This window comes from Bidens hawaiensis, unplaced genomic scaffold (genome assembly GCF_021521415.1).
Source record: "Bidens hawaiensis isolate Kalapana, Puna unplaced genomic scaffold, B.hawaiensis_p1.1 tig00000536_1, whole genome shotgun sequence".
NCBI classification, from domain to species: domain Eukaryota; kingdom Viridiplantae; phylum Streptophyta; class Magnoliopsida; order Asterales; family Asteraceae; genus Bidens; species Bidens hawaiensis.
This window is the reverse complement of record NW_027491034.1, coordinates 1143618-1164995: the sequence shown is the minus strand read 5'-3', so window position 1 is coordinate 1164995 and position 21378 is coordinate 1143618.

Below are 21378 nucleotides of genomic sequence, written 5' to 3'. Positions count from 1 at the left end.
TTGCTGAAAGGAAAAATAGAACTCTGATTGAAGCTGCACGTACAATGCTTGCTGATTCAAAGCTTCCTATTCAATTTTGGAGTGAAGCAGTGAACACAGCTTGTTATACACTTAATCGGGTTCTAACAGTAAAACGACTCAAGAAGACAAGCTATGAAATTTTGAATAACAGAAAACCTAATTTAAAGTACCTGGAACCATTTGGGTGTCCGTGTACAATGTTGAAGAAGGATTCGGGTAAATTTGATGAAAAGGCTATCGAAGGATATTTCTTGGGATATGCGTCTCCAAAGAAAAGAGTATTTAATTTTACATCTGGCTGTGTTGAAGAATGGTACCATGTGGACTGTCAAAAGTACACAACTCCTCCTCAAGGGAAAGGTCCAGACTGGATGTTTGACTACGATAGTTTATTTAATTCTTTTACTCCTTCGACTGATCAAATTGATGAAGATCTGGTTAGAGCTTACTTTGAAGAACACTTGAACATTCCAAGCTCTTCAAATTCTAATGCAGATGAAGTTCAACCCGATGCTACAACTGAAGAATCTCAAGTTGTTCCTCCAGTTTTTATTGATAGTGCCTCTACTTCTTCCGATGATGATCAAGCTGAGATTCAAGTTATCGATCTTGATTGTGATAATGTTTCATCTCCCGAGTTGGGTGAACATTACACTAATTTATTTGATAATGTTGTTGTTCCTGAAAATCCTATTCTTCGGATTCATGGATATCATCCACAGGACAATATCATTGGAAAACTTGATGTGGGTGTTCGTACACGTCATCAAGTTGCTTCGTCAAGCGACAATAACGCATTGTGTGCTTACACTAATTTACACTCTTCGAGAATTGTGAATATTGCTAAATTCAATTGCTTTCTATCTCAAGTTGAGCCAACGACAGCTCGTAAGGCACTTGAAGATCCTTCTTGGGTAGAAGCTATGCAAGAGGAATTACAGCAGTTTGCACGATTGGGTGTTTGGGATTTAATAGACAAACCTGCTAGAGTCAAGAAAGCTATTCCGACTAAGTGGGTATTTAAATGTAAAACGGATGATCGAGGGGTGATTGTCAGAAACAAAGCACGTCTAGTGGTGCAAGGTTTTCATCAGCAAGAGGGTATTGATTATACTGAGGTATATGCTCCAGTTGCAAGATTAGAGTCAATTCGGATCTTCCTGGCTTATGCTACTTACAAGAATATCAAGGTTTATCAAATGGATGTTAAAAGTGCTTTTCTCAATGGTGAACTACATGAGGAAGTGTTTGTTCAACAACCACCTGGTTTTGAAGATCCTGATTATCCTGACCGTGTTTACCGTTTAAACAAGGCTCTGTATGGTTTACATCAAGCCCCGAGAGCTTGGTATGGCACACTCGCCGACCATCTGACAGATAATGGCTTCAAACGAGGAACTGTTGACTGCACTTTATTTCATAAAACTGTTGGTGATGATCTTCTTCTAGTCCAGATTTATGTTGATGATATTATATTTGGGTCTACAAACGACACTTTATGTAAGAAGTTCGAGAAGTCCATGCAAACAAAGTTCGAGATGAGCTCGATGGGAGAGATGAATTTTTTTTAGGGCTGCAGGTTCATCAATCTGATAAGGGAATCTTCATTCATCAGTCTAAATATGTGAACGACGTCTTGAGCAGATTCAAGATAACTGCCGGAAAAATCCCTTCAACTCCTCTTCCAGTGGGTCACAATTTATCACTGGATGAATTGGAGGATACCGTTGATCCGACCCTTTATCGTGCTATGATTGGTTCTCTAATGTATTTAACTGCTTCTCGACCCGACATATTGTTTGCTGTTTGTGTGTGTGCTAGGTACCAAGCTAGTCCCCAAGTTACTCACCTGGCAGCGGTCAAGCGTATTTTGCAATATCTACGGGGAAATCCTGACATCGGGTTATGGTAACCCAAAGATAATACTTTCGATTTTACCGCCTATTCAGACTCAGATTATGGTGGATGCAAGATCAACTTCAAATCAACGACTGCAGGATGTCAATTCTTAGGAAATCGGCTTATTTCCTGGCAGTGTAAGAAGCAGACAACGGTCTCTACTTCAACCGCCGAAGATGAATATGTTGCAGCCTCGAGTTGTTGTTCCCAGGTTCTATGGATACAACAACATCTTTGCGACTACGGTTTGAAGTTTCTTACTACTCTGATCTTGATTGATAATTCTGCTGCTATAAGTATCACCAAGAATCCCGTACAACATTCTAAAACGAAACATATCGAGATTCGATATCATTTTATACGGGATTGTTATGAAAAGAAGTTAATTGATCTTGAGAAAGTACACACTGATTTTCAAAAAGCCGATCTATTTACCAAAGCGTTTGATAAAACACGTTTACTTTTTTGCTTGGTTTAAATGGATTGAAGACACTTGCTGAGATCCTACAATTAGGATAATTATCTTTTAATTGCTTTATAGATTTAGTCTTATTTTTTTATGTTTTAGATTTTAGGGGGTGAAAAGTATAGAAAATACAAAAAGAATGTGCTTTCGTTTGTATAGATAAAATCCAAAAACATTAAAAATTTTCAAAATTCAAAAATATTGTGATTTTTGTTCTTTAATGTTTTCCCTTTAAATATCTAGAAAAACCAAAAACATTTTAAAATTTTGAAAAACCAAAAAGAATGTGTTTTATGTTTTGTACAGAAAAATCCGAAAAAGACAAAAATATTGTGTTTTAAAGTTTGTACAGAGAAAAACCAAAAGGATTTTTAGATTATTTTCTCGCTGAAAATTATGTCAGTTATTTAAGTTTGTGAAGCATGCTTGCATGTCTTGGTCCTATGATTCACTTGTGAATTGATGGTCAGCCATTTATTTATTAACCTAAGTTAACTGGGGCGATTAAATTTATCTTTATTTTGTTTTTATGCTCCTCAAATTTTGAGTTTTTGAAGCAAAAAGAGAAAATGATAGTACGTTGATTTTCTTGACCCCAAGTTCAGCAAGAAGTAAGCTTAAAAGACTGTGTGTTTAATTGCATTGGTGCATTGGTAGGTCTTAAAACAACCCAGTAGAGTAAAGTATGTGATATAAACATAAAGAAACGCCAAATTGAAAGGGGTGTTAGTCTCTAGCAAAAGTCTTGGTGAGGATGGCAGAAATGTAATAACCAGTCATACTCAAGCCTTATATGTGTTGATCACCCAAAAAATCAAATAAAGCAAATAACAAGCGTTAAAATTCTGGACATTGTGAGTCTTTATGCGGCTTAATCATCTGGGTATTCATATGCATGAATATTTCACTCGCTTGCTAGAGCAAACCCAAAGTCATTAAACTTGATCACCGCTGTACCTCGTACAATTTACATTACTGACTTGATCAAAATCCGCTGTTAGTCATACAATTGTTCCTCATTTGCGTGCGTCTTAATAACATTAAGAAACGGACCCCAGGGGATACAATGTATGTAAGCCGACAGATGGACTCGTGCATACTCACTCACAGTAAAAGAAACTTGATGCATTGCTCAAAATTTCTCAATTGGTATCAAAAGCTTTGATCAACAATATAATGGTTTAAGTCAAGTTGGGGTGACTTGGCAAAAATCAAATTACGCTTGAACCGAGATTAGAGGCTAATAATCTCTGATATTCTGTGCTCTAATTGAACTATTTAATCATATCACAAAAATACTTGAATGTGTGTTATTAGATTTATGTGGACAACAATACCAATGACCGAATTATCGCCAGTCATAATATCGCTGAAATATAAAACTGTGATGGAAGGGCAATTTGGTCAATATGATTCTCTGCTCAAACTCGACAAAATTACAAAAATATATACTGCTTTTGGTAAAATCGTTGAAAAATACAAAAAGATTGTCTATTTTTTAATAGTTCGGATATTTTTCTGTAAATACATTCTTTAATTCTTAAATTTTTACAAAATACCAAAAATATTTTCGTTTTCTATATACAAAATATTTAAATAAAATTTAAGTTAAGTTTCGGTAATCCGAAACAATTTTAACATATTAGGTTGTCGGGATATAAGGGTTTCTCGATAATTTAACTTATTGATTTATTTCATTAATTTATTCATTTATTTATTTAATTTAAAATTAAATAAAAAGGGTTTAATTCGCTAAAATCCATTCGTTATGTATGGTTAACGAACTAGATGATTCTTTAGCGAACTAGCTTCTGGTTCGCTAACCTAATTCGCTTCCGCGCTCTGTAACGAATCATCCCTTCGTTATACATATTTAACGAATCATGACACGAATCGTGTCTTGATTCGCTATCTTTAATTTAACGAATCACATTGTGATTCGCTAACATAAGGTAACGAATTGAGTTAGCGAATGGGCTAATTCGCTAACTTTAAAGTTAAACGAATCATCTGATTCATGCAAGCTGTACCTAGGGTTTCGTGTTTAGCTATATAAGACAAGATAATGAATAGGATTCCACTGTTCGTCTTCTTTCTTCATATTTCAGAAACTATTCAAATTCTCTCTGATATTTTCGATCTTTGTGTTTGAACATTTCAAAGATTAATTTGAGTTTCTAAGGTATACATGTGTTTGGCGATATCATTTTCCTCAAAGATGACATTTATTTAACTGTTAAATTATGTTATTTCAGAGGTTTAAGGGTTTTGAACCTTTGAACGTTTGTGTATAATTTATGTTTTTAATTGTCTGATTTTGATACAATGTTGATCGGAATCCCTTTCTGATACCCTTGGTGGACTCTAATCATGGTTGTGTGTTCTTGATGGTACTGTTGGTTCGTTGATCCTTAGTAAATATAGGTAATGAGTCTCAATCTCATTCACCTACACTCACTAATGTGTTTCCGAACTCAACGAGTTGATTGTCATGTTGGTTCAACGATGGTTATGGCCGAATTGAATTTGGATTAAGATAATTGACTATTGTTCTTCATGTTAATTTTGACCTTGACTTTGTGAAGTCAAAGAAAAAGTCATAATTTTTGACCATTCGTTAGTCTTAGCGAATTGGAACTGTTTCGTGTCCAATTCGTTAAGATTTCATACGAACTAGCTTAACGAATAAGACAACACACGACTCAGAGTTTGATTCGTTTAAAATATAACGAACTAGAGTTTAGTTCGTTAACTTAATTAGTGATTCGCTAGATCCAGTTCGTTAAATTATTTACTTGATAGCGAATCGCCTGATTCGTTATCTTTGTATAACGAATCAGTGTGATTCTTAACGAATGACATTTAAAAAATAAAAAATAAAAATAAATAAATAAATAAAAATAAAAAAAAATTGTATATTCAATTGATTTAATTAAAGGATTTAAATTGTCTAATACGCGTAACTAGATTAAATACATTTATCTTTTGAATATATATGGTGATATCTATTCTCATATACGTTTTATTTATACAGTAAATCATGGCTAAACAAGAACAACCACAGGAACAACCTCGTCAAGAACAACCACAAGTACAACCACCACAACAAGCTGAAATGGTCTTATTACCGTTCGATAAGAAGCACAACATCTGTGCTTATGTCGATCATGATGTGGCTGATTTAAAGACGTTCGGAGCGATGTTGAATTTCTTACGCCGTTCAAAGATACATTATGCAATCGCTGCTAACCTAAGGTGTATCTTAGTATAATTAGGCAATTCTGGAACACGGCAGTGTATGTAACACCCCGTAACCGCAGCGGAAACGTAAACGGGATGCGACAGACACCTCTGATATCAACCACATTGTTTATAAAGAAAACCGAATGCATTAATATACTTCAAAAATTACATTATCTCATCTTTCATTACCGTCTAGGTGATACACACATCATACAATACGGTTCATAATTCTATCTGTTATAATGTATCCTAACATCCAGCACGCAAACCTTACACACATCAAGCACTTAGCACGTAATCAATCACTTTATCTTAGTTGTACCTGAAAAGCATGTGAGAAAACGGGTCAACTACGAATAGTTGGTGAGTTTCACAATTTTAGTAAACCATGATAAATCCATATCATAATATAATATTATCTGGGGACACTGTTAACCCATAAACACATTAAATAACCTCTGGGGACATTGTTGACCCAGAACACTTCCAATAACCTCTGGGGACACTGTTAACCCAGAACACTTCCACTAACCTCTGGGGACACTGTTAACCCAAAACACTTCCAATAACCTCTGGGGACACTGTTAACCCAGAACACTTCCAATAACCTCTGGGGACACTGTTAACCCAGAACACTGCTGCGGGACCTTTCAATATTAACAACTCAGACAATTACCATTTTAATACATTACCGTACGATTCCCGTACAATAAACATTATATAAATACATTCATTTCCATGCGATCAGCATGTACTTAAACCTTTTGATAGAAACATGCTTTCCGCCCCGGGAAAATATTTAAAACATTTCAGTAAAAAGGGGCTCGTGAAAACTCACCTTAGCACATGCAAGCAGGTAACAACAATCATTATCAATTAACACGTCCAATCTGTAATATGATCCCTACGATCGTTATTATACAATTATTGTTTATATATTCTTTAACCTTATCAATCGGTACATCTGGGGACACTGTTAACCCAGTACTGTACCTGTTCCGGGGGCAATGTTAACCCAGAAATACTTCTCCGGACTCAGATTGTGATGTCGTTTAGAGTTCCATGGTCACAATTTCTATTAGTCGTTTTCTCGTTTTGCGTGCCTAGCACGAATATCCGTTTTATGTTTCAAAATGAGTTTGGTCACACACGACCCGAAAATAGTGGTTGTCTGATAATTTAATTTAAAATGTGAAATTATAGCTCGGTTTAGACGTCCCGATTGGCCGCGGGACTCGTTTCCGTCTTTGGCGTACCGGAAACCGTTAAAATCGGTTAAAAATACCCAAATCATCCGACTTATTTTCGGATGATTCATTTTTACTTGTTTAACTCAATTATATGAAAATAGTCCATTTTTAAGGTTTTTATACACCAGTCAGCTCGCTTAAGCGAACTTCACCGGTTTACACGTTTTAACTTTAAAAGTTTGATAATCAGCACGATTAATTATCCGTTTACTCTCGGATTTTGAAATTTTGCACAAATCACTTGTTAATAGTGGGGAATTTAATAAAAATATTTCCAGAATTAATTCTTATATTTAAAATTTATTTATCTATTTTTAAACACCATTTAAACACTAAATATGTCGTAAATACCAAACGACCTTAGAAAAATCCCAAATTTTTCCTGGATGTCCCCTGCCATCCACATAGTCCCCTGTAATTTTTCCAGAACCAAAATCTTCTTTTACATGCCCTTTTTCCAAAACCGAGCTAAAAATCCCTAGAACTTGTTTAACCGAAAAGCCTACTTAGACTTCTCCAACGGACCTAAAATTTTGTGTGTGACTTATACATGATATGAAAAGCTTATCTGAAATTTTCCAGAATTTTTCATGATATTTAACTATTTTTCACCATTTTTGGCCAAAACCGAGCATTAAATTCACCAAATATTCATCCTTTATCCAAAAATTACCAAAAATTCACAGAACTCATCTTATCATGTGTTTAACACCTCTGTAAAATTTCATGACCTAACTCTAAAGTATCAACAATCTGTCCAAATTTCCCAAAACCGAACATAACCGAATATACCTTTCGTTTTCCGCCACTACAAGCTACAAACTCATCTTTCCGCCTTATCTAACAGTAAATACAGAGCCTACAAACAAGATACCACAATACCAAGCAAGTTACACTCACGATCAAGCCATTTCTTTCATGGTTACGGTTATGATACTAAAAACAAAGATTTAACCGTAAAAATTCGTTTTTGATTCGTTTAACTCATTTCTTGGACCAAGATCCCTTGTATAACCCCTATACATCACTTGATCATGCAAGAATCGGCTTTCATCTTTGAAACCTCATTTTCATGCAAACAAACTCAAGAAACGAAGATGGAAACGTGATTAACTCGATTCTTTACCTTGTTTTCTTGCTAATTATCTCGGGTTTTGGATCATGATCTTGAGAGGATTGATGAATCTTTGAGAGAGTTGATTGAAAAAAGAAAAAAAAAGAAAATGAGGGCCATGGAGGCCGATCGGAATGTTAATGGGGTGGGGTGGAACCCACAAGTTCATTCTTGGCCACAAACTTGGATTTCCGAAATCTGGATAATGTTTTGGATAATCTGGTTCAGTTCGTTTCTCGGTTAAATGTTTAATTCGGCTTAAAACGAGGCTAAACGGTCGTTTTTGGTCTAAAAATTGAAATTTATATAAAACCGATTTAAAAACTTAATCCATGACATTTATTAACTTAAAACGTCATATTATTAGTTATTACGCATCTTTTTCGGCTTGATCGATCGTCTCTTGCTCGGTTTGGTATTAAAGGTTTCGTTTAACGTACCGACGTACTATTAAATCGAAATCCTTTTTCTGTGCTTTAATTCACTTATCCCGAAGCTTTAATACTTCGTAACATCACTAAATATTATATATCTCGTCTATAATTGAACCCTCGATTCATTCGGGTTTCAATAACTATCGATCGTTTGATCGCATATTCAATACGGTGAATTATATATTCACGTACAATCAATACAATGAACCATGTATTCTCATATAATTACCATGGTAACTCTTGTACCCGACATTACATATGACGTAACTAACGTCTACCGGTTAGGGTATACCTGGTTTCGTCGGAATCGTTACATTCTCCCCCCGTTAAGAAATTTCGTCCTCGAAATTTTACACGCCCACTATCTCCTTTCGAGAGAAAGGTGGGGGGTTTTTCCTTCAGAATTCACCCTCGCGTAACCAAGTATAATCTGGTCCTCGCTGTGAATTTCCACTTAATCTTAATTAATAACGCTTGGTATGTCCAAACTGTTTAGTTTTTCCCGTCTACTATCTCTACGGAATTAGTTATGATATCAAACATGTCTTCTATGAGTACCTCTATTACTAGTACTTTCGCTGCCTCATCGCTTAGGCACTTTTCAATCCGTATACATGGCAAAATATCATGTATAGTACTTAGCCCCTGGAATACTTTAATCAATAAACTAAGTGACCAATCATGGAGATAATCTCATGAGGCCCAATATATTAAGGAGCTATTTTCGGTTTTGGCAAACCTCATATCACCTTTCTAAGGTGATGCCTTTAAAAATGCCTTGTCACCTCTTTCCAATGACAATGGTTTCCTATGAATGTTGGCATAAATCCTTTGCCAATCTCGCGATGCTTTCAACTCATCTTAAATATTATAAATCCGATTGGTTGTTTCTCGAATCAATTCAAATCTTATGGCTTGATTGACGCCCATTTTCAATTTACAAATTGGTGATAATTACTTCACCCATAGAAAGCTTCAAGCTCTCGATGCTTCCTTCCCTACCTTCCAATAATGGAAGTAGGATGACTATTTTGATCTGAGATCATTGAAAATGGTACTCCACGACGAGATACCATTTCACCATCAGGAATTTGGGAAAGAATTCATTGTAATATATTCCCACTATCATTGGCGAATTTTCTGTCGTCGTGGCGTTCCCTAGGGTTTTCGGTGTGCAGCCTTATCTCTGGCATAACTCAATATTCACCAACACACGTAACCATATCTTTCTCCAAACTCGGCCATTAATAAAAATCCTTTCAGATATCCGTATCATCAATAGTCAAATCCGATCCCGGATGTATGGATTATTTCGATCTATGCACTTCCTCAATGATTAATTCACGAAGGTCATGGAGGGTCGGGATCCAAACCCGATTTTTGAAGTAGAGAATTTAGGTCCACGCGCTATTCGAAATTCTCCTCATTGCCGTAAGGTTCCTTCTTTTCCAATTATTCCTCTTTCAACGCCTCACATTGAGCGACTCGAATCAGGTTCGAAGGTTCGACTGGACTATCATCCCCAGCACTTGCACTCGCAATGGCTTAACCCGATCTTTCTTACTCAAGGCATCGGCTACGACGTTAGCCTTGCCAGGGTGATAACGGATGTCACAGTCATAATCGCTTAACAACTCGACCCATCTTCGTTGCCTCATATTCAGTTCCTTCTAATCAAATATGTGCTGCAAACTTTTATGATCGGTGAAGATGGTGCACTTCGTATCGTAGAGATAATGTCTCCACATTTTAAGTGCGAAGATAACCGCTCCCAGTTCTAAGTCGTGAGTAGTGAAATCTTACTCGTGTATTTTTAACTGTCGGGAAGTATAGGCTATGACCTTATTATACTGCGTCAACACGTATCCTAACCCTCTACGCGACGCGTCACAATACGCGACAAAACCATCGTCTCCATCAGGGAGACTTAAAATCGGCACTTGGCACAATTTTAACGGTTTCTATCTTATTTGGATCTTTGCGTAATCCTTGTTGCTTTACAACATGACCAAGGGATTATGCCTTCTTTATTCAAAATCACATTTCGAAAACTTCGCGTATAGCTCATCTTGCTTTAACACTTCCACAATTTTCCTTAACCGTCGATCGTGCTCTTCCTTACGTTGCAAATATATCAAAATATTATCAATGAATGCTATGAAAAATTTGTCAAAATAAGGTTTACAGACTCGATTCATGAGTTCTATGAATACTGCCTGCGCATTTGTTAACCCGAAAGGCATAACTAAGAATTCAAAATGGCCGTAGTGAGTCCGAAACGCTGTTGTTGCAACGTCCTCCTCTCGGATTTTTCATTTGGCGATAACTATATCTTAGACCAATTTTCTAAAAACAAATCGCCCTCTGCAGTTGGTTTAACGGATCATTTACTTCGAAGAAGTGAATACCTACTCTTGATCGTCACTTTATTCAATTCTCCCTAATCAACACATATCCTAACACTTCCGTCCTTCATTTCCCAATTAAAACTGGTGCACCCCATGGTGACTAACTGGGTCGTATAAAGTCTTATCCAACAGTTCTTGTAACTGATTGGATAATTCATGCATCTCGGACGGTGCAATTCGGTAGGGTGCTTTAGCAACAGAGCCAGCTTGAGACATTAATTCGATTCTGAATTCGACCTGTCGGTTTGGCGGTAATCCAGGAAGTTTTTCTGGGAAAACTTGTGGAATTCGCGTACCATCGGGATATCTTCTATATGTTTTCTTTTAAATACTTTGGCAATCGCGTTTGTTAAGTATACCACGTCTTCTTGTCGTAAATATTATAACACCTCAAGGTGAGATTAGAGTGGTAACATAATACCGTACACTTTTCTCTGTATGTTATATATTTCTCTGTACCCAACACATATATATTTCTATATATATGTGTTTCTCCTTCTAATCATCTTCTTTTCATATTTGATTTCAGCTTCATGTTGAGTTAGCCAATCCATGTTAACTATCACGTCACAACTTCTTAACTTTACGGGTCGTAGATCAATAAAGAAAGGTTAATCGTTCAGGATAATAGGACAATTCCGAACCATTTAGTTAACCCTTAGGGATTTGCCGTTAGCAAATCTACAGTATAGGGTTCTATAGTTTCACTAATCGGTATCTTTCCAAAGGGTAGGAGGTTAGCAGGAACTAACTTCTATCGACGACCGTAAAAGTATCACTGAAGCCAATTGATTTAAAACTACAACATACTTAATACCCCTTTTGGACCATGACGTGCTTTATTTGAATTACTCACAAAAGCACGGTTCCTTGCTTGATCAGAGGTTGATGCTTGTCATGAGGTTCATCTTCCACAACACCTTGGTTCAACTTTGGGCAATCTCTCTTGAAACGTTCTGTACTGCCACATTCATAGCAAGTACAACTGTTTGGCATAATTTGATTTCTTCGGATGGATTGTTATTGAAGTTGTTGGGTTCGGAGTGGTTGTACACGAATGGGTTGGGGTTGTCGGTTCACCTGGCTTCAATTGGTTCTACAATTAGGGCATTACGTCCATCTTTACCACACCTGTGGCCTACTATCACTCGACATTCTTCTTCCTGCCGATAACCATATTTTCCACATTTAGGGAAGGACCCTTCATGCGGTTCATGTTTCACACCAGAACTAGTCTCAGTATAATTCTGGGTTGTAGGACATACCTACTTATTCAAAGGCCTATCTTGCACTATGCCTTTATCACTTCTCTTCTGTAACACTCAACGTCTCACCTAACGTCCTTCCAGTCCACTTCTCATAGAGTCAAATATATCAATGCTGGCTTGTGACACAACCCTTCCAAAGGTTGTATATTTTACAGGATTGACTATACTCCTTATCGATGGAGTTAGTCCCCAATATTACGCTTACTTCGCTTAGTTTCAGGAGTAATTAGCCATGTTACCAGACATGACAATTCCTTTAAACGATTAGCGCGTTCTAAGTGATCAGCACACAACATTTCTATCTTTCATAGCTCAGTTTCAAATCTCTAAACTCAATTACTCGAATAAAAGTGCTCTAGCACAAGAATTTTAAATCCTGACCATATTATCTGAACAAAAATTTTCTAACTATAATTTTGTACCATCGTGTTCCATCACGATACAACATAATCTCCCAACATATATGTAGCATATTTCACTACACAATGTTCTAGACTCTTACCAATATCCTTAACCATTTCGATCTTTTCTATCCACTCGCTAATCTATTCCTCCCTTTACCAACAGTAAACCATTAATAATCCCCTTAACACAACCAATAAACACGTCCTTCATACCGGATCTAATTCATTACGACTACCATTCATGTTTAGTTTATAACTAATACTTGTAGTCATAATAGTATTTGGTGGGACATTAACACTCTTAGTAATAACACTAAGAATTGAAATATTCATAATCATGTGATTGCTCGATCTATAATTCTGTGATCACATTTGCATCAACACTAGCAGTGATCTGTGATACGACGTTCGGTATCATCATCTGCTATCTTTGAGCAATCAACTGAATCATATCAATCTCCATCATTGGCGTTACTCTTTTTATGTCATTCTGCCGTACTCATCCCGTACGCAGTAATCAATACTAATCTCACCGTATAGCTCGTTGCCAGCTCAATCATAACAACAGGTACACATACACACCAAATATTATCATATATATTACACATACCGGCATCTAGCATATATATGTCCCATAAATATAATAACATACGGACTTAACCTGACGTCGGTTAATGTTTAAATATGCTTCATAACCCTTGTCACCAACTGACATATAGATTTTTCTCAACAAAGATTATCGTTTAATATACTTGATTTCAATATCCTTCTGCATATCAGCATAACCGATACATGCTCACCGTGAGCACCAAACGATTACATACCACGGAGTTATAATATCCGTGTTTATTCGTATATCCGGCATACACAGTATACCTCCTACGAACGAACAACCAACTATGCTATAATGATTCCAACACTTCTTTGTGTATAGGTAATCATTCTATTCGAGCATACATGGATGTAAACATCTAACGGATGTAAGGATAACATAGGGAGTTGCAAGGTTCAACGTAATTGCGCAATATGGGTTGCCTTCAAATATTATTAATTACTATTATGGGAAACTCTACACTCGCTCAGTCACTATCCTCAGGCGTTCTAGGTTTGCTAAAATCGGTAATTCTCGATCTGAAGTTGGTCCGTCTCATATGTTTGTGAGTGAGCAATACATATATATATATATTTCAATATATTATTATATTTTATTTTATTTATTTACTCCTTTACTTTAATGAAATAAGAATGGGTTCAGGTACGGATCCGTTCGTACGTGAGGGTCGACGGTTCGGGTGAACATCTGGGGTTATTAGGATATACGGTACCGATGTTGGCAGGGTAAGGGATTCATCAATTTTGGTTGGGAGTACGGTTACTAGATATTTCTGGTTAATGTTAAACGGGAGATCTAACTTGGTACTATCATAACTATGGCCCGATAAGTCAGACTTATCATCAACCGATGCTCTAGAAATTTCGGCATCCTCGGTACTTTTTATTATTTCCTTCCCCGGTTCCTGATCCGGGTCCCATTTCTCAATACATGTACCCACAAGATATGTACATATATATATATATATACATATTAGCACGTATAAATAATATTATATACTTTACACATATGTTGCCATTTTTACCTATTAATGTACCCCGTGACTTCCCCTGAATTCCCTCGTGCGGACAAGTCTGTTATTATGTTCCGGACCATAATAACTCACTTGTCCATCCAAGTTCATCCAGACCTCGTCACTATAAATTATTAGTTGATATTCAGATCCTATAATACTTGAGCTACTGGTTATATTTTAGGTACCTTTTAAAGACATCCTAATTCTATTATAACCAATGGCTCTGATACCAAGTTCTGTAACACCCCGTAACCGCAGCGGAAACGTAAACGGGATGCGACAGACACCTCTGATATCAACCACATTGTTTATAAAGAAAACCGAATGCATTAATATACTTCAAAAATTACATTATCTCATCTTTCATTACCGTCTAGGTGATACACACATCATACAATACGGTTCATAATTCTATCTGTTATAATGTATCCTAACGTCCAGCACGCAAACCTTACACACATCAAGCACTTAGCACGTAATCAATCACTTTATCTTAGTTGTACCTGAAAAGCATGTGAGAAAACGGGTCAACTACGAATAGTTGGTGAGTTTCACAATTTTAGTAAACCATGATAAATCCATATCATAATATAATATTATCTGGGGACACTGTTAACCCATAAACACATTAAATAACCTCTGGGGACATTGTTGACCCAGAACACTTCCAATAACCTCTGGGGACACTGTTAACCCAGAACACTTCCACTAACCTCTGGGGACACTGTTAACCCAGAACACTTCCAATAACCTCTGGGGACACTGTTAACCCAGAACACTTCCAATAACCTCTGGGGACACTGTTAACCCAGAACACTGTTGCGGGACCTTTCAATATTAACAACTCAGACAATTACCATTTTAATACATTACCGTACGATTCCCGTACAATAAACATTATATAAATACATTCATTTCCATGCGATCAGGATGTACTTAAACCTTTTGATAGAAACATGCTTTCCGTCCCGGGAAAATATTTAAAACATTTCAGTAAAAAGGGGCTCGTGAAAACTCACCTTAGCACATGCAAGCAGGTAACAACAATCATTATCAATTAACACGTCCAATCTGTAATATGATCCCTACGATCGTTATTATACAATTATTGTTTATATAATCTTTAACCTTATCAATCGGTACATCTGGGGACACTGTTAACCCAGTACTGTACCTGTTCCGGGGGCAATGTTAACCCAGAAATACTTCTCCGGACTCAGATTGTGATGTCGTTTAGAGTTCCATGGTCACAATTTCTATTAGTCGTTTTCTCGTTTTGCGTGCCTAGCACGAATATCCGTTTTATGTTTCAAAAATGAGTTTGGTCACACACGACCCGAAAATAGTGTTTTTCTGATAATTTAATTTAAAATGTGAAATTATAGCTCGGTTTAGACGTCCCGATTGGCCGCGGGACTCGTTTCCGTCTTTGGCGTACCGGAAACCGTTAAAATCGGTTAAAAATACCCAAATCATCCGACTTATTTTCGGATGATTCATTTTTACTTCTTAAACTCAATTATATGAAATAGTCCATTTTTAAGGTTTTTATACACCAGTCAGCTCGCTTAAGCGAACTTCACCGGTTTACGCGTTTTAACTTTAAAAGTTTGATAATCAGCACGATTAATTATCCGTTTACTCTCGGATCTTGAAATTTTGCACAAATCACTTTTTAATAGTGGGGAATTTTATAAAAATATTTCCAGAATTAATTCTTATATTTAAAATTTATTTATCTATTTTTAAACACTATTTAAACACTAAATATGTCGTAAATACCAAGCGACCTTAGAAAAATCCCAAGTTTTTCCTGGATGTCCCCTGCCATCCACATAGTCCCCTGTAATTTTTCCAGAACCAAAATCTTCTTTTACATGCCCTTTTTCCAAAACCGAGCTAGAAATCCCTAGAACTCGTTTAACCGAAAAGCCTACTTAGACTTCTCCAACGGACCTAAAATTTTGTGTGTGACTTATACATGATATGAAAAGCTTATCTGAAATTTTCCAGAATTTTTCATGATATTTAAATATTTTTCACCATTTTTGGCCAAAACCGAGCATTAAATTCACCAAATATTCATCCTTTATCCAAAAATTACCAAAAATTCACAGAACTCATCTTTTCATGTGTTTAACACCTCTATAAAATTTCATGACCTAACTCTAAAGCATCAACAATCTGTCCAAATTTCCCAAAACCGAACATAACCAATATACCTTTCGTTTTCCGCCACTACAAGCTACAAACTCATCTTTCCGCCTTATCTACCAGTAAATACAGAGCCTACAAACAACATACCACAATACCAAGCAAGTTACACTCAAGATCAAGCCATTTCTATCATGGTTACGGTTATGATACTAAAAACAAAGATTTAACCGTAAAAATTCGTTTTTGATTCGTTTAACTCATTTCTTGGACCAAGATCCCTTGTATAACCCGTATACATCACTTGATCATGCAAGAATCGGTTTTCATCTTTGAAACCTCATTTTCTTGCAAACAAACTCAAGAAACGAAGATGGAAACGTGATTAACTCGATTCTTTACCTTGTTTTCTTGCTAATTATCTCGGGTTTTGGATCATGATCTTGAGAGGATTGATGAATCTTTGAGAGAGTTGATTGAAAAAAGAAAAAAAAAAGAAAATGAGGGCCATGGAGGCCGATCGGAATGTTAATGGAGTGGGGTGGAACCCACAAGTTCATTCTTGGCCACAAACTTGGATTTCCGAAATCTGGATAATGTTTTGGATAATCTGGTTCAGTTCGTTTCTCGGTTAAATGTTTAATTCGGCTTAAAACGAGGCTAAAACGGTCGTTTTTGGTCTAAAAATTGAAATTTATATAAAACCGATTTAAAAACTTAATCCATGACATTTATTAACTTAAAACGTCATATTATTAGTTATTACGCATCTTTTTCGGCTTGATCGATCGTCTCTTGCTCGGTTTGGTATTAAAGGTTTCGTTTAATGTACCGACGTACTATTAAATCGAAATCTTTTTTCTGTGCTTTAATCCACTTATCCCGAAGCTTTAATACTTCGTAACATCACTAAATATCATATATCTCGTCTATAATTGAACCCTCGATTCATTCGGGTTTCAATAACTATCGATCGTTTGATCGCATATTCAATACGGTGAATTATATATTCACGTACAATCAATACAATGAACCATGTATTCTCGTATAATTACCATGGTAACTCTTGTACCCGACATTACATATGACGTAACTAACGTCTACCGGTTAGGGTATACCTGGTTTCGTCGGAATCGTTACAGTGTATGTTGAGGAAAGTAATTGGGTTCAAGCTACAATTAATCAGCTTCCGATCACGATCGATGTTGAGGTCATTCGTCGGGTACTACAATTTGACGATAGTGATGATTACCCAAGTGAATTTGATAGGACGCTGGTTCAGGGTCTATTCACAAGATTAAGTTATGGGGGTGATATTCGTCGGTCCATGTTGAACAAGAACTGTTTATGTCCACCTTACAAGTATTTGCTGCATGTCTTGCTTCATTGCTTGAGTTGACGTCGCGGTGGTTTCGATGAATGTAGACTGAGCTTACAATCGGCATTTGTTGCTTTAATCCTAAACAAGCCATTCAACTATTCAGAACTCATCTTTGATCATTTGAAAGAGCAAGTTCAACAAAATCCTTCTTCGATCGTTGGTGAACGATGTTCTTGATATGGAACATATGAAAGCTGAAACGGTACATCGGATGTTGATTTATCGGAAGGATAAGCCACAGGACAAAAGGATGATTGGTCATATAATCAATCTAGATTATGTATGTCCTCCTAATGAGCGCTGGATCCATGATGATTCGGATTCTGAGCTTGAAGGGGGAGAAGGTGGGAACAATGATGGAGGTGATGATGATGATAACAATGGTGATAGTGATGCTGGAGCTGGTGAGCGAGCTCTGAAAGAACAACAAGATGCAGTCGATGCTGCTCTGGCTGCCACCATGAAAGCTCAGCAAGAACGAAAAAGAAAAGGCAAGGCTGTAGCTACTGATGAGCCACCTAAGAAGCCCCGTGTATCCTCTGGGGCTGGTGTAATTATTGGATCACCACCACCTCGTCAATCAACTACTCAAAGCTCGGCGGTGCCGCTAACTACTAGCACCCCGATGCTCACATTAACAACGATGATGGTGTCACATGAGAGGCTCGGCTTGATTCCTCAAACGGCGTTGACCGAGATGCCGAGGCCTCCTGCTGTGCTATCAACTGTTTCTTCCACCACTACAATGGGACCTCCTCCTCTTCCAACAACTACTTTTCCTCCGCCTCTGCCTAGTGATGTCTCTTTCATGAGAATCACTCGACCTCAGGGACCTATTCAACCAGTTCATCCATCAGTATACAATTTGTCACCTGGACATCAAACAGAAATGCTGCTTAATCTGTTACACTTATATGAAAATCAAATGGCAGCTGACCGACTCAATCAAGAACGACTCATAGAGAATCAAAGAAAAATGATGAGTTACATTTCGTTCTGTCAAAAGGAGACCAAGTCGTTGCATGCGATTGTTGAGTCTCAGGGGGTGAAATTAAAAGAACAAGATGAGTTAATTTTACAATTAACTTGTAAAGAAGATGATGATCCTGACGAGTCTGATGCAGGAGGTGAGACTAAACAATCACATGGTTCATCCTCTGGTGCTGGTGTGAGTGGCGCTGATGATTCAAACAAACAGATAATTTCATTTCAAGATCCAACAGCGGCTAAGCCGATAGAGATGATTGAGGCAAACACGGTAATATTTATTGATGAATTGGGGATAGTTAGAAGTATGGTGAACAAAGATGAGATACAGATCGGTGAGTTTGTGGTTAGATCTTTGACAAGGGAGCAGATCTCGATTCTACTTGGGCTAAATGACGATCAGCTGACTGCATTAGAGACTGAGCCCGATGTTGAAGTGATCAATGAGAACGAAATGGAAAATGATCCAGTATTTATGAATACAGACTTTATTTATGAGAACGAGGAGATTGAAATGGAGGATGTTACTGCTGAAGAGTACCCGGACTTGTATCAACACGCAAATGTTGATCAAGGTGCTCCGGTATTTCATGAAGACGTAATTAAAGAAACTGAGGATGATTTTGAGAAGATTGTGCAGCGAACGGTTCCTTCACTCAAAGAAGTGACTGATGATGACATTGAAAGATGGTTCAAACGCCAGAAAGTGGGTAAGATCATCAGTGCATTTCGGTATGTAGATAAAGAAAGAAAGGATGCCGCTGCTGCTTGGATTGAGGCAAATCAGAAGACTACCTTCAAGACTGTTTCTAAGGTACATGGTGATATTGTCTCCTGGCTTTATGATTCAGACCTTAAGGTATGTATTGTGAAATGGGAAAAAGGTGTGCAATATTACGAGAGGATAATGGATGTGTTAACATTACCGCGTTGGGATGTACGCACCCTCGCGAGACGTCCATTTATCAATCGTGGGGGCAACCGAACGGCTGAGTGGTTTCATCAACACTTACTGTTCGAGGTCAATCATGGCTTCAAGTTCTTCAAGCCCCAGGTCCCAAGACGTAAACGTACTGATGAGATTGATCGAAGGACCGGCTGGAAGAAACTTGTTTTGAAAGTGAAGCCACCAAAGACAATGAAAAGAGTTCCTGTGAAGACAATGCCGCAAGATATTTATCTGTCTTTCAACCGTTGGTACTATGACAATCGTACTGGTGAGGCCGTTATTGTTCGTGGTCAAGGACTACAGACTGAGCTCATCAAGATAATCGATCCGATGTGGTTGGTTAATTTATCAGAGACAGACAATGACGTGCTACACAGGAAGCAAATTTTGTTTGAACGCCAAGAAGATTACGACCTGGCTATGCAATTCCAACGAGTTGTTCGTGTCTGCCATGAACATGGGATTCATAGTTGCAGAGATTGGCAGACAAAGCGTTTCAAATAAGTTAAAGACAAAAAGCTCAAGACGAGGGGGTGTCTGTTAGTGCACGGTTTTGCGTCTCGAGTCTTTGTAATTATCCTTAATGTTTATTTGATTCTTTTAATGTAATATTTAATGTTTATTTATCTAATTCGCTATGTTCAGTCTAGTTCACTAGGGAATGTCAGCGAACTAAGACTAGTTCGTTAAGGTTAAGTCTAGTTCGCTAGGAATGTTAGCGAAATAGGATGTTATAATGTATTCCCTCCTGATTCGTTAGGGGATGTTAACGAATCAGGGGGTGGTTCGTTAAGTTAATTTAGTTAACGAAGGGGAAGCTGGTTCGCTAGGGGATGTTAGCGAACCAGATCGTCTTCTATATATAGTGAACCACTGTTCACTTGTAAATTGAGAGAAGTTTTTGGAGAGAACTAATTATATTCAGAAAGGTTAAAGTATTCTCTCTCTCTCAAGCTTCACGATTAATATTATTGATAATATATATTACATAACAATCAAACTAAGGTATAAAAGAGTTAGATCCGTTTAATTCATATCAACATATAGATCTGGATCAGATCTAAGTTATTGATTAGAACGAGTGTAAACCAGGGGATCAAACAGTTTCTGAAAATCACCCCTCGATCGTCTTTCTTACACTTAAATACCCACTTAGTCGAAATAGCTTTCTTGACTCTAGCAGGTTTATCGATTAAGTCCCAAACACCCAAACGTACAAATTGTTGTAATTCTTCTTGCATAGCTTCTACGAAAGAAGTATCTTAAAGAGCCATACGAGGCGTTTTTGGCTAAACTTGAGATAGAAAGCAAATGAATTTAGCAACATTTACAATTCCAGAGGAATGTAAGTTAGCATAGGCACACAATACGTTATTCTCCCTTGACGAAGCAACTTGATGATGTGTTTGAACTCCCACATCAAGTTTACCAATGATGTTTTCCTGTGGATGATATTCTTGAATCCGAAGAGTGGGATTCTCAAGAACAACAACATTATCAAATAAATTTGTGTAATGTTCACCAAGTTCAGGAGATGAAACATTATCACTGTCAAGTTCAATAACTTGATCATCATTAGAAGAAGAAGATAAATTATCAACATTAACTGGAGAAGCAACATGTGGTTCTTCAGTTGGTGCATCAGGTCGAGCTTCAACATCATTAGAACTTGAAAATCTTAGAATGGCCAAATGATCTTCAAAATATGCTCGTACCAGATCCTCATCGATGTGTTCAGTTGAAGGAGTAAAGGAATTAAATAAGCCATCATA